The sequence below is a fragment of the Corylus avellana genome, chromosome ca10 (genome assembly GCF_901000735.1).
Source record: "Corylus avellana chromosome ca10, CavTom2PMs-1.0".
Lineage (NCBI taxonomy): Eukaryota > Viridiplantae > Streptophyta > Magnoliopsida > Fagales > Betulaceae > Corylus > Corylus avellana.
The window spans coordinates 4,389,849-4,401,134 of NC_081550.1; positions in this window are offsets into that span (position 1 = coordinate 4,389,849).

Below are 11,286 nucleotides of genomic sequence, written 5' to 3' on the forward strand. Positions count from 1 at the left end.
AAAAAAAAAAAAAATTTTTGCACTGGGTGTGCCACGCCCGCGCGTGCTGCCAATCAGTGCTCTAGATTTAGTTGTCCATCGTGTGTACTATTTTAATAAATGTGATTTTAATAAATGTGTTTTTAAAAATTGTATTTTTAAAATTATGATTTTTTAAAATTATATAGGCATTTGATAAAATATGTTAAGAAGTATTTTTTGTTTATCAATTGAGTATTTGGATAATATTAATATATAATTGCGGTTTTATGGCCAAATAAGCACCTCCTAGTCAGCTTATATAAATTACAAATTTTTTCACGATTTTAAAATTTGCGCTTTTAAAATCGCAATCTGAAACACTCAAAAATTACGATTTAATTTAAAACACAAATTATTTTTAAAAAAATATACTCCCAAACCGACCTTTAGAATTTCTAATCTTGGAGAGTTCTTGGAAAAATGGAAGCTCTTACAGTATCTATATATTTTGTGACGGCTATGAAGTATGAACTATAAATTAGCAGAAAATAACTTAATTCAAATTATGTTGGCAAAAATTACAAGAAATTAATATTAAAATTGCAATTTGCAAAGAAATTGAAACGAAATGAAGAAGATATGTTTGGTAATTTTGAGGGGATCTACAAAATGCATAAATGGCCCTAACCCTAATAAAGTGGTGTAGTCGAGCTTGGACCCCCTAATTTTCAGAGAATTAATTAATGTGTTGACAAAACTACTCAGAAATGTCTGAAGATGTACATATACCTATCACCTATTTCATGTACCTAACAGTAGGATGACAGGACAGCACATCAACAAAAATGGCCCCATTTGCTGCTATTATAGGTTTATCAATTTTGGGAAATACCGCTATATTCAAAATTTATGCTGATCTAAGGCCTTATTTGTTAAATAACACAAACATTCCTAAATACTATTTATTTTATTTTTCAAAAAAATCAATATCAAAATAGTCTTATTTTTATATTACACCATTCACTTTTTATATTAGGTTATTTACTTTTTACTACTATTCAAATAAAAAAATCACTACAAAACAATTTTTTTTTTTTTTTTATTTTTCAATATTGCCTTTTTACTTTTCTATACTAATTATTACATTCATTTTTTTCCTTACTAAACATGAACAATGCAGTGTTGTTTGCCGAACACACTCTAATTATCACAGGTAGCAATCAGCCAAGAAATGAGAGTTTGGATTATTTGTCAGAAATCATTATGTTAAGAAATGAAATGAGAGCTGTATATTAGAATGATATCACCACTATAAATGATTAATATAATAATCTAATGTTACGTTTGTTTCAACGTAAAATATTTTTAACCGAAATAATTTTCTTGAAAAATGATTTTCTTAAAAACGTTTTTCAATTTTAACACGTAGTGAAAATCACAAATATATTTCTTCATTCAATCATATTAAACTACAAATTACGTTAATATCATGAGTCTCAGCAGGTGCCCAATCGGGTCCTATATGTGTCACGACGGAGTCACAATCGGGTTGGCAATGTCCCGACAGTTTCCCAACTAGGTCGTGGCTGGGTCTATAGTGAGAGTAATAAGATTATCACACAAAGATTTTAGACCATAAACCTTGCAATCTATAAGTTAATGTTTACAGTAAGTAATGGAATTGGGCATTCCATTTAATAAGGTTATAACACATCAGTAATGATGATCTATCTTGATTATATGAAGGAAACAATTAACACGGTAACTTGAGAGGTCAACCTTTTTTTTTTTTTCTCCATCTTACACTTTTCGTGTATTTATTTTTTTCTTCTCATTTAGAAGCCTACCAAAAGAAGTTTTGGAAACTATTGAGTAAAGTATACCTGGAATGGATATTTTACTCGCAATTTAAAGCTATCTTAAATAAATAAAAAATAAAAGAAAGCAAGACATTAAAGGGCCAAAAAATAGCAAATTAGCACAGTTTTGCAGTGGAATTTTTGGGTTTGCATTTATTACTTTTCTTTAACAAATATGAGGAAAAAAAAAAACCTAAAATGAAAAGCAAACAAAACATAATGACAGGAGTTTTTATTCAAAATATTCTTCAAAGAGTTATCAAGGGTCAACATTTTATTCAAAAAAAAAAAAAACCCAAAATAAAATACTTCATTCCTTACTTTAAAAAAAAAAAAAAAAAAAAATTCTATTTTGAATTTTGTTTATCATTTTTTGTATATATATTTTATTTAAAGAGAGAAAATAATTATCCTGCCATTATATTTTATTATTTGAATTCACCCCTCCAACTATATATTTTACGAACAAATTTTTTTTTTAAAACAGTTTGAAGGAAATATCTTTTAACCCATTTAAAATAGTGTTAAGTGTCTATAAACATTTAAAACACACATTAAATTCTTAACATCATGTTTACTAACTTAGACTAAATTTAATATGCGTTATAAATGTTTATAAATACTTGACACTATTTAAAATAAGTTAAAAAATATTTATTTCAAACTTGTTTAAAAGAAATTTCTATTTATATTTTACTATTTGAAAACAAATGAGAGTACGTCAGCATTCTTCTGTTTAGTAGACAACCGGAAGCCAAGGGGGATCCATAGTTATTCTAAAGGACATGTCTGCGAAGATCATGCACTTGAAAGCCGTGTTACAATTAAAGAATATTCTACTTTTTAAAAAAATTTAATTAAAGAATATTTGTAATAAAGTAATCAGGATAATCGGACAGAAAAGCGTATCAAAGCAAAGAATACGTTATTAATTAATTAATTAATTAAGCAAAGCTAGGCTAGGAAGATGGTAGGAAGGTCACCTTTATCCGTCTGATAGCGTGCTGCAGGCTGCCGCCGAGCCAGAAAAGGTTAAAAAGAAAAAGATAAAACAGGAGTTAGGCTCACTCTACTTGTGTCCCTTCTTTATTATTTTATTACTTTACTCTAATTTCCCGTGGAAAATGCTTCTAATCTTAGTTTAGGAGTGCTAATAAGTATTCGACTTCACGTGCTCATTCTTTCATTATCATCATTTGATGAAATAACAAATAAAACATGAAGCATTACGCGTTTTTACTACCTAAGAAGTAAGTACTTGAAAATGAACACTTTAAAGTATGTATAACATTTCTCATCCTAGTTTGACTTAAAAAATTCAAAATGACTCTATTTATATATGTTATAATATATTTAGAATATATTCTAAATATATTTTGATATTACCATAATTGCTAATTTGATCTTTTTTCCTTGTATATATATTGATATTATTCTGCAAGATTGTACATTAATTTTATGATTGTATTTCCTAGTTTATCTAGTTTTATTTAACTATAAATAGGTCCCATTTGTATACAGTTCAATACACACAGAAATACAATATTCAGTTTATCCCTATATTTTCTAATATTCTTTAGTTATTTTAACATGGTATCAAAACCAAGTTTTAGCATTGTCTAGAGAATTAGGAAGTCAGTATGTTCTTCACATGATTCAAATGCATTTTCGATCTTGTTTTGGTATAACTATTATATCAACAGGCTCAAAAAGGTCTGATCTATTCTTTGGTGTTCTCAGAACGTTGTTCCAAGGTTCAACGCGCTCTCACGCGCTATCGGAAGTTTCTGTATCCCTATTCACGTGCCACCGTCTTCAGCCGTTTGTAGAAACAAATCTCGGATTCTGAATCGAAGGCTGCCGAACTACCAGACTGTGTCAAGCACACGCACCCTGGAGCCACCATGCGCCGCCTCTCTTTGTAAGTTGTTTTGAGCTCACCTCTTTACAATATACTCGGTCACACCTGATTATTTTTGTATTTGAGCTCATAGCCCTATAGTGAACCTTGCTACACCGTATCTCAGCCCTTTAAACAAGCCTATATTCCTTACCATACACTTAACCTCACCAGATCCTAACCCTTAAAACCAAGCTCACAGCTCCTATAGTGCACTCTGCTACACCGTATCTCAGCCCTTTTAAACAAACCTATATTCCTTACCATACACTCGGCCTTACCAGATGCACACCTGCTAGGCTCACAGAACCTATTCTACACTCAACCACACCAGATTATATCCTTAAAAAAAAATGGCCGTTTCTCCTACTACCACTCTTCTAAACACCAAAGATATTACCCAACCTATTCTCGTCATTCTCGATGGCTCCAATTACCCGGCTAGGTCTCAAAATATGAGTAGGTGGCTCAAAGGACATTGTCTTTGGGAGTATGTTTCTGGAAAGGAACCTACACTTGTTGCTGGAAAAGAGGAACCCCCTGTAGCTTTCTCTACCCGCCTTCGAACATGGAGAAGCATCCATTACAAGATTATCTCTTGGTTCTCCAACACTTGTGTCGTCTCCATCAGCATGACCTTTGGTAATCTTGACAATGCCAAAGACGTTTGAGACAAATTAGCTCAATGCTACAACACTACCAATCTTGCTCAGCAGTTTCAGATTGTGACCAAGCTTCATTGCGTGCGCTAGAAACCAGGTCAGAGTATTATTGATTTGAGAAAAATTCACTTTACCCCTCTGAAGTTACAGAGATTTTTCAATTTGAATCCCAAAGTTTAAAAATTGGCAATGTACCCCCCTAATGTTTCAAAAAATTTTAATTTAAACCTTCTATTACAAATTTCTGTCAAAATTAGACGGAAATCTCTAAAATTACACAATTACCCTCAGGGTTTTTTAAAAAAATTTCAGTCCAATTTAACGGGAATTAGTAATGGAAGGTTTAAATTGAAAATTTTTGAAACATTGGGGGGGGGGGTACATTGCCAATTTTTAAACTTTGGGGTTCAAATTAAAAAACCCCTGAAACTTCAGGGGGGTAAAGTAGATTTTTCCCTATTGATTTTTATTCACAAATGACTCATCTTTGGAATCAATTGTCATTATGTGAGCCAGAGTGGAGGAATAAGAAAGATGCCTCTGATTACATCGCTTTTCACGATAGCATGCGCTTCACCAAGTTTCTTGCGGCAATTCAAGATGAATTTGACCATACTCGGGCTTCTTTTCTTCATCGCTCACCGCTGCCATCTTTGGAAAGTGCTCTTAGTGAACTCGTTTCAGAAGAGACCCGATTCTCCACTATGAAGTTGCACACCTCTAAGATGGTCATGGCCTCTGCATCACACAATACGCGTGCCCCTAATTCTATTCATGTCGAGTCTTCTTCGTTCAATCGGAATATTTAGTGCCACTATTGTCAAAAATATGGCCACAGGTACAGTGAATGCAGAAAAAAGCTTTCTCGTGGGAATCACCGAACTCCTAGTCATAAGACTGCTGTGGTCACTCATACTGATACATCAGATATGTCTTACACCGATGTTTTACCCCAACCCAGTACTATTTTTCCTGCAAAAATTGAAGCTCTTATTCATCAGGTTTTATCTAAGTCTAATCTTAATACTGCCACGTCCACAACACCAGGTAATTCCTCTTGGTATATTGATTATGCTTGCTGTAATCACATGACACCAAATTCTTCCATATTTTCTGCAAAATCTATGTTACATAGACCTACCACCATTTACACTGCTAATGGTTCCCATCTTGATGTTAGTCACGTCGGATCTATTTCTACTCATCAACTATCTGTGTCTGATACATACTTAGTGCCTAATCTCTCGTTAAATCTTTTATCTGTTGGTCAACTTTGTGAACTTGGCTTAGAACTGCACTTTTCTAACCGAGGTTGTAATGTGCAAGATCCACAGGCGGGATAGCTAATTGGGACTGCCCGTAAGATTGGATGTCTGTTCGAGCTTTCATTACTCCATCTTCCTCATGCTGTGTCTGCTACCACTCCCACTCAGTCTCCATCTACCACCCTCAGTTTATGGCACTCTCGTTTAGAATATGCATCTACTTCTCGTATTTGTTCTTTAGCTACAAGTGGCCAGTTAGGGTCTGATGTGGTATTTTTGTGACAAAAAATATCAATAATAAAAATAACCACTCGAAATAGGACGAATCTTTGTAGGATACGGCTATAGAGAGGGTATCGAACATCAAGGACTGCAGGGGTTTTATTGTCAAAATTCGAAATATTAAAATTAACTTAATTAAAAAGATATTTGATTTGATTTTCTTTAAAACTAAAGTGCATGAAAATAAAAGAGATTTAAAATAAGAGAGAGAGTGTAGGGTATTGATTTGACCTCTATCCGCACAACAATGGCAAATCATAATTAATCCCAGAAATTCATTCTATTCATGTTATAAATAAACAAGAAACTACCTTATTAAAGAATAAGTATAATCTATCTTTGGTTGGCACGGATCGTCCACCTAACCACTAAGATGCGGTACGACCCGTCTTTCCTAAGTATAAATTATCAAATTCTTTTACAGGATACATACAACCAATGAATAAGTGTAACCCATCTTCGGTTGGTATGGACTGTCTACCTAAATTACACTAAACTAGGGTGTAGTACAATTCGTCTTCCCTAGGCATGGCCTATCAAATCCTATTGATCATATGTCAATTAAACCCATTGTATAACCATCATCCTCATAATCACAGAAAACAAGAATGATTTGATTTCAATAAAAGTAAAATACTTTCTAAGACAAGAGAAGAATTTCACAAATATTGATTTTGGAATTGAAGAACAATTGCATTTAATATGAAGAACAAAAATCAATTGTAGCAATCCTCATAGTTATTCAATCAACATGCATAAATTGAAAATCTAGAAATTAAATACAATCAAACCATTGTGCTTGGATAGGGTTACATCAACACCCCACGAAGGGATTTAGCCGCTCATGATCTTCTAAGCTCGAAAGACAATTTTATGATTTCTAGCTCTTGGAAGCGGTGTGTCCTTTTTTTTTCAATGCTTAGAGGCCTATTTATAGGGCTTAGGATAGTCCTAGAAGCCCTAGGAATCCCAGAAAAATCGACTTTCAGTCTCCTAGTCGGATTGAGAGATCTAGAAAAACTTTCCTTCTCAATTTCGGATTCCTTTTTGTCTCTGTCGCGCGTGTGCGCTCGAGCGCACTGTAGCTACGCTCGAGCGTACTGTAGCTACAGTAACGTGCTACAGTAACTCCGCTACAGTAAAATTACTGCAATGAATCCGCTACAGTAAAACTGCATTTTGAGCCCAAAATCAATGATTTTCTTGTATCTTTATTAAACACCTAAAAACACAAAAAAAAAAAAAAAAATCAAACAAATAACAATGCTAAGGAATTACCATATACAAATTAAGGGGCTTGAATGTGCAACATTCGGCGCTTATCAGGGTCTGTTGAGTTTGAGTTCTTTGATTGTGTTGTATGGCAACTTGGAAAACAAAGTGCTTTACATTTTAATAATAGTACCTTTATTTCTTTTGCTCCTTTTGATTTGGTGCATTATGATGTATGGGGCCCTGCGCCTATTCCGACCAAGGGGGGATCCCGTTATTTTGTTATTTTTGTGGATAATTATTCTCGATACACATGACTTTACCTTTTACAAAATCGATCTGAAATTCCAAAAATTTATTCTGAATTTCAACGGATAGTTCAAACCCAATTTTCCCGAAACATAAAATTTTTTCGTTATGATAATGCCATGGAATTTCGTGAATCTACCTTCCTTACTACCCTCAAACAAAATGGCACTCTTCCCCATCGTTCATGCACAATTACTTCTCAGCAAAATGGTCATGCTGAACGTAAACATAGGCACATCTTAGACACTGTTAGGGCTTTGCTCCTTTCTGCTTCTATCCTTAAACACTTATGGGGAGAAGCCACTCTTACCGCTGTTTACACCATTAATAGGGTCCCGTCACCCACTGCCTTAAATAGGTCCCCCTATGAACTTCTGTATGGTTCTCCTCCTGATTAACAATCCTTCCGCATCTTTGGTTGTGTCTGTTTCGTGCTTCTTCCACCCCATGAATGCACAAAATTAGAACCTCGTTCTCGCCTATGTTGTTTTCTTAAGTATGACATTGAACACAAAGGATATTGTTGTTATAATCTTATTTCCAAACGGCTCTGCATCTTACGGCACATCACTTTTTGGGAACATAGGTTCTTTAGTGATATGGAGTTTTTTCCTCCTAGTCCCTCTAGTTCTTCTCCTGTCTTCTCTAATGTCTCGTTTGATTTGCTTATCGACATTACTAATCTTGATGTAGGGATGACAAGCTCTTCAGACGACATTCCAACGGTCGACCACAATGACTCTGCCCCGTCTGTTGATCCATCTACTCTTGAGCCAGCTCCCTCTGTCCCTCATCGTTCCACTCGGGTAACAGCTCTTCCTTCTTATCTCCATGACTATCACTGTTATTTTGCTCTTGCTACTTTACATGAACCTCACTCCTTCCGGTAGGCTTATACTAACTCTTTTTGGCAGAATGCTATGTCTGAAGAACTTTATGCCATTTTCAAAACCCATACCTGAGACTTAACTAATTTACCTCCAAGCAAAATTGTGGTAAGGTGCAATTGGGTATACAAGATTAAGACAAAATCTGATGGGTCTGTTGAGCGATACAAGGCACGTCTTGTGGCAAAGGGGTTTAATCAGGAGTATGATATTGATATGATGAGACTTTTGCGCTGGTGGCTCACCTTACTTCTGTCTGATCCCTCATTGCTGTGGCTTCTGTGCGTCATTGGGATCTTTTACAAATAGATGTGAAAAACGCATTTCTCAATGGTGATATTAGTGAAGAAGTATATATGCAGCCTCCTCCTGGGTACGATCATCCACCCCACAAGGTTTGCCGTCTTCGCCGAGCATTGTATGGTCTGAAACAGGCAAGCTCCACGGGCTTGGTTTGCCAAATTCAGTTCCGCTATTGCGCAAATTGGGTTTGTTTCTAACCCCTATAACTCTGCTCTTTTTATCCGGCGATCTGATGCTGGTCTCATTCTACTCTTACTATATGTTGATGATATGATTATTACTAAAGATGATACTGTCGGTATTCGTAACCTTCAACAGTTTTTGAGTCAACAATTTGAGATGAAGGATTTGGGTTTTCTCAGCTACTTTCTTGGATTGGAAGTGTCTTTTGATCCAAATGGCTACTATCTCTCTCAAGCTAAATATGCTTCAGATTTCCTTTCACGAGCTGGCCTTACCGATTGCAAAATTGTTGATAGCCCTCTTGAGACCAATGTCAAACTTCGTCCCACTAATGGTGAGTTACTTTCTGATGCCACTCTTTATCAACAGTTAGTTGAAAGTCTCATCTATCATATTATGACACGACCGGATCTTGCCTATGTGGTTCATCTTGTTAACCAGTTTATGACCGCACCATGTTCAGTTCATTATGCGGCTGTTCTAAGCGTTCTTCACATCCTTCGCGACGTGAAGGGCACTTTGTTTCATGGTTTGCATTTCTCTTCTCACTCATCATTAGACATACATGTATATTCAGATGCTGATTGGGCAGGTAATCCCACTAATCGTCGTTCCACCACGGGTTATTGTTTCTTACTTGGTGATTCTCTCATTTCTTGGCGTACCAATAAACAATCTGTTGTTGCCCGCTTTAGCACTGAAGCTAAGTATCGTGCTCTTGCTGACACCACCGCTAAGCTCTTCTGGCTCCATTGGCTCCTACATGATATGAGTGTTTCTCAGACCTCCAGTTCTCCAATCTTTTGTGACAATTGAAGTGCGATTCAGATTGCACATAATGATGTATTTCATGAACGGACTAAGCAAATTGAGATCGACTGTCATTTTGTGCACCATCATCTTTTACAGGGAACTCTCCGTCTCTGTCTAATTGCTTTCGCTGATTAGTTGGCCGATGTGTTCACCAAAGCACATCCACCTGGACGGTTTCGTGATCTTGTTTCCAAACTCAAGTTGGCGTCTACATTACCACTTTGAGTTTGAGAGGGGATGTTAGCATATATTCTGAATATATTTTGATATCAGCATAATTGCTTATTTGATCTATTTTCCTTATATATATATATATTGATATTATTCAGCAATATTGTACATTAATTCAGTGATTGTATTTCCTATTTTATTTGGCCTTATTCAACTATAAATATATCCCCTTTGTATACAATTCAATACACACACAAATACAATATTCAGTTTATCCCTATATTCTCTAGTATTCTTTAGTTATTTTAACAATATATATTAAAAAAAAAAAAAAATCACGCTTGTTTGGATGAGATCGTGTCTCCTTCAAGCAAGACGTTGCAGTCAATAAAACCCATGTTTCCAACTCAGCTTTTTATTTTTTATTTTTTGTTCATTTAAATCTTTCAACATGTGTCTTGTTCGAAGGAGCCTTAATTTCATTCGAACATGATCATTTATGGGTCATTAACCAACGAGTGCCATGTGGCATTGGACATAGCTTTTGCCCCGACATGTGGCTCGTTCGGATGAGCCTCAATCTTGATCGAATAAGATTATCTTAATTATTAAGAAATCTTTTTGTGTGTAGCTTGTTTGAACCTCACTTTCTCGTTTGGACGACTTGCATCGCGTCCGAACGCCATTTCTCTCATCAGAACAAGATATGTAATTTTTTTTAGAATGTTTACATTTTTAATTACTTTGTGCATGTAGCCGTAAATTTAGCATAACTTTTGTTGCAAATATCAAAATAACGTTCATGACCCAATCCGAAAAGCTCTCTTCGGTGTGTATGTCGTGGCCATTAAACTATGCTCGATACGAGTTGTTTTTGGGCCCAAAATACACTGCTTTGACCTTCAAATCCCTATTTTAGTATTTTAAGCTATTTTGTACCCCTCTTTATAAAATATTTGTTTTCTTTGGGGTAGTTAATTTTTTTTTTCCCCTAATCGCAAATATTTTTCATTTCATAGACTTCGTTTGACCCTAAATCTTAAATTTCTACCCACTGTCATACGGTGTGAGAACATCCTTTAGTCCCGCACAATTGCAATATTAATCAATATTTTAAGTTATTATTTTCAAATTTTTTATTTCTTTTTAGCTTTTATTTTTTCTGGGTTTTACGCGGGTTCCTTGTCTGGTCTGTTAAAAAATATAACATTAGAGTTTGAAAGATATGCAACAATTAATAAAAAAACATCAATATGACTTTTTAAATTGATTTTCAACTGAACTTCTACAATACACTTAAAGTATCAATATAAGCCCTTTATATATATATATATATATATATACACATTTTTGTGTAGATGTGTAGATCGAACAAAAATCAAACCACTAGTAATTCATATAAAGAGTACAACAAAAATGCTGAAAAGTACTTGGCCATTATTTTTGAAAGCTGCCCTCGCCCCTGGGTGTTGGTTGGCT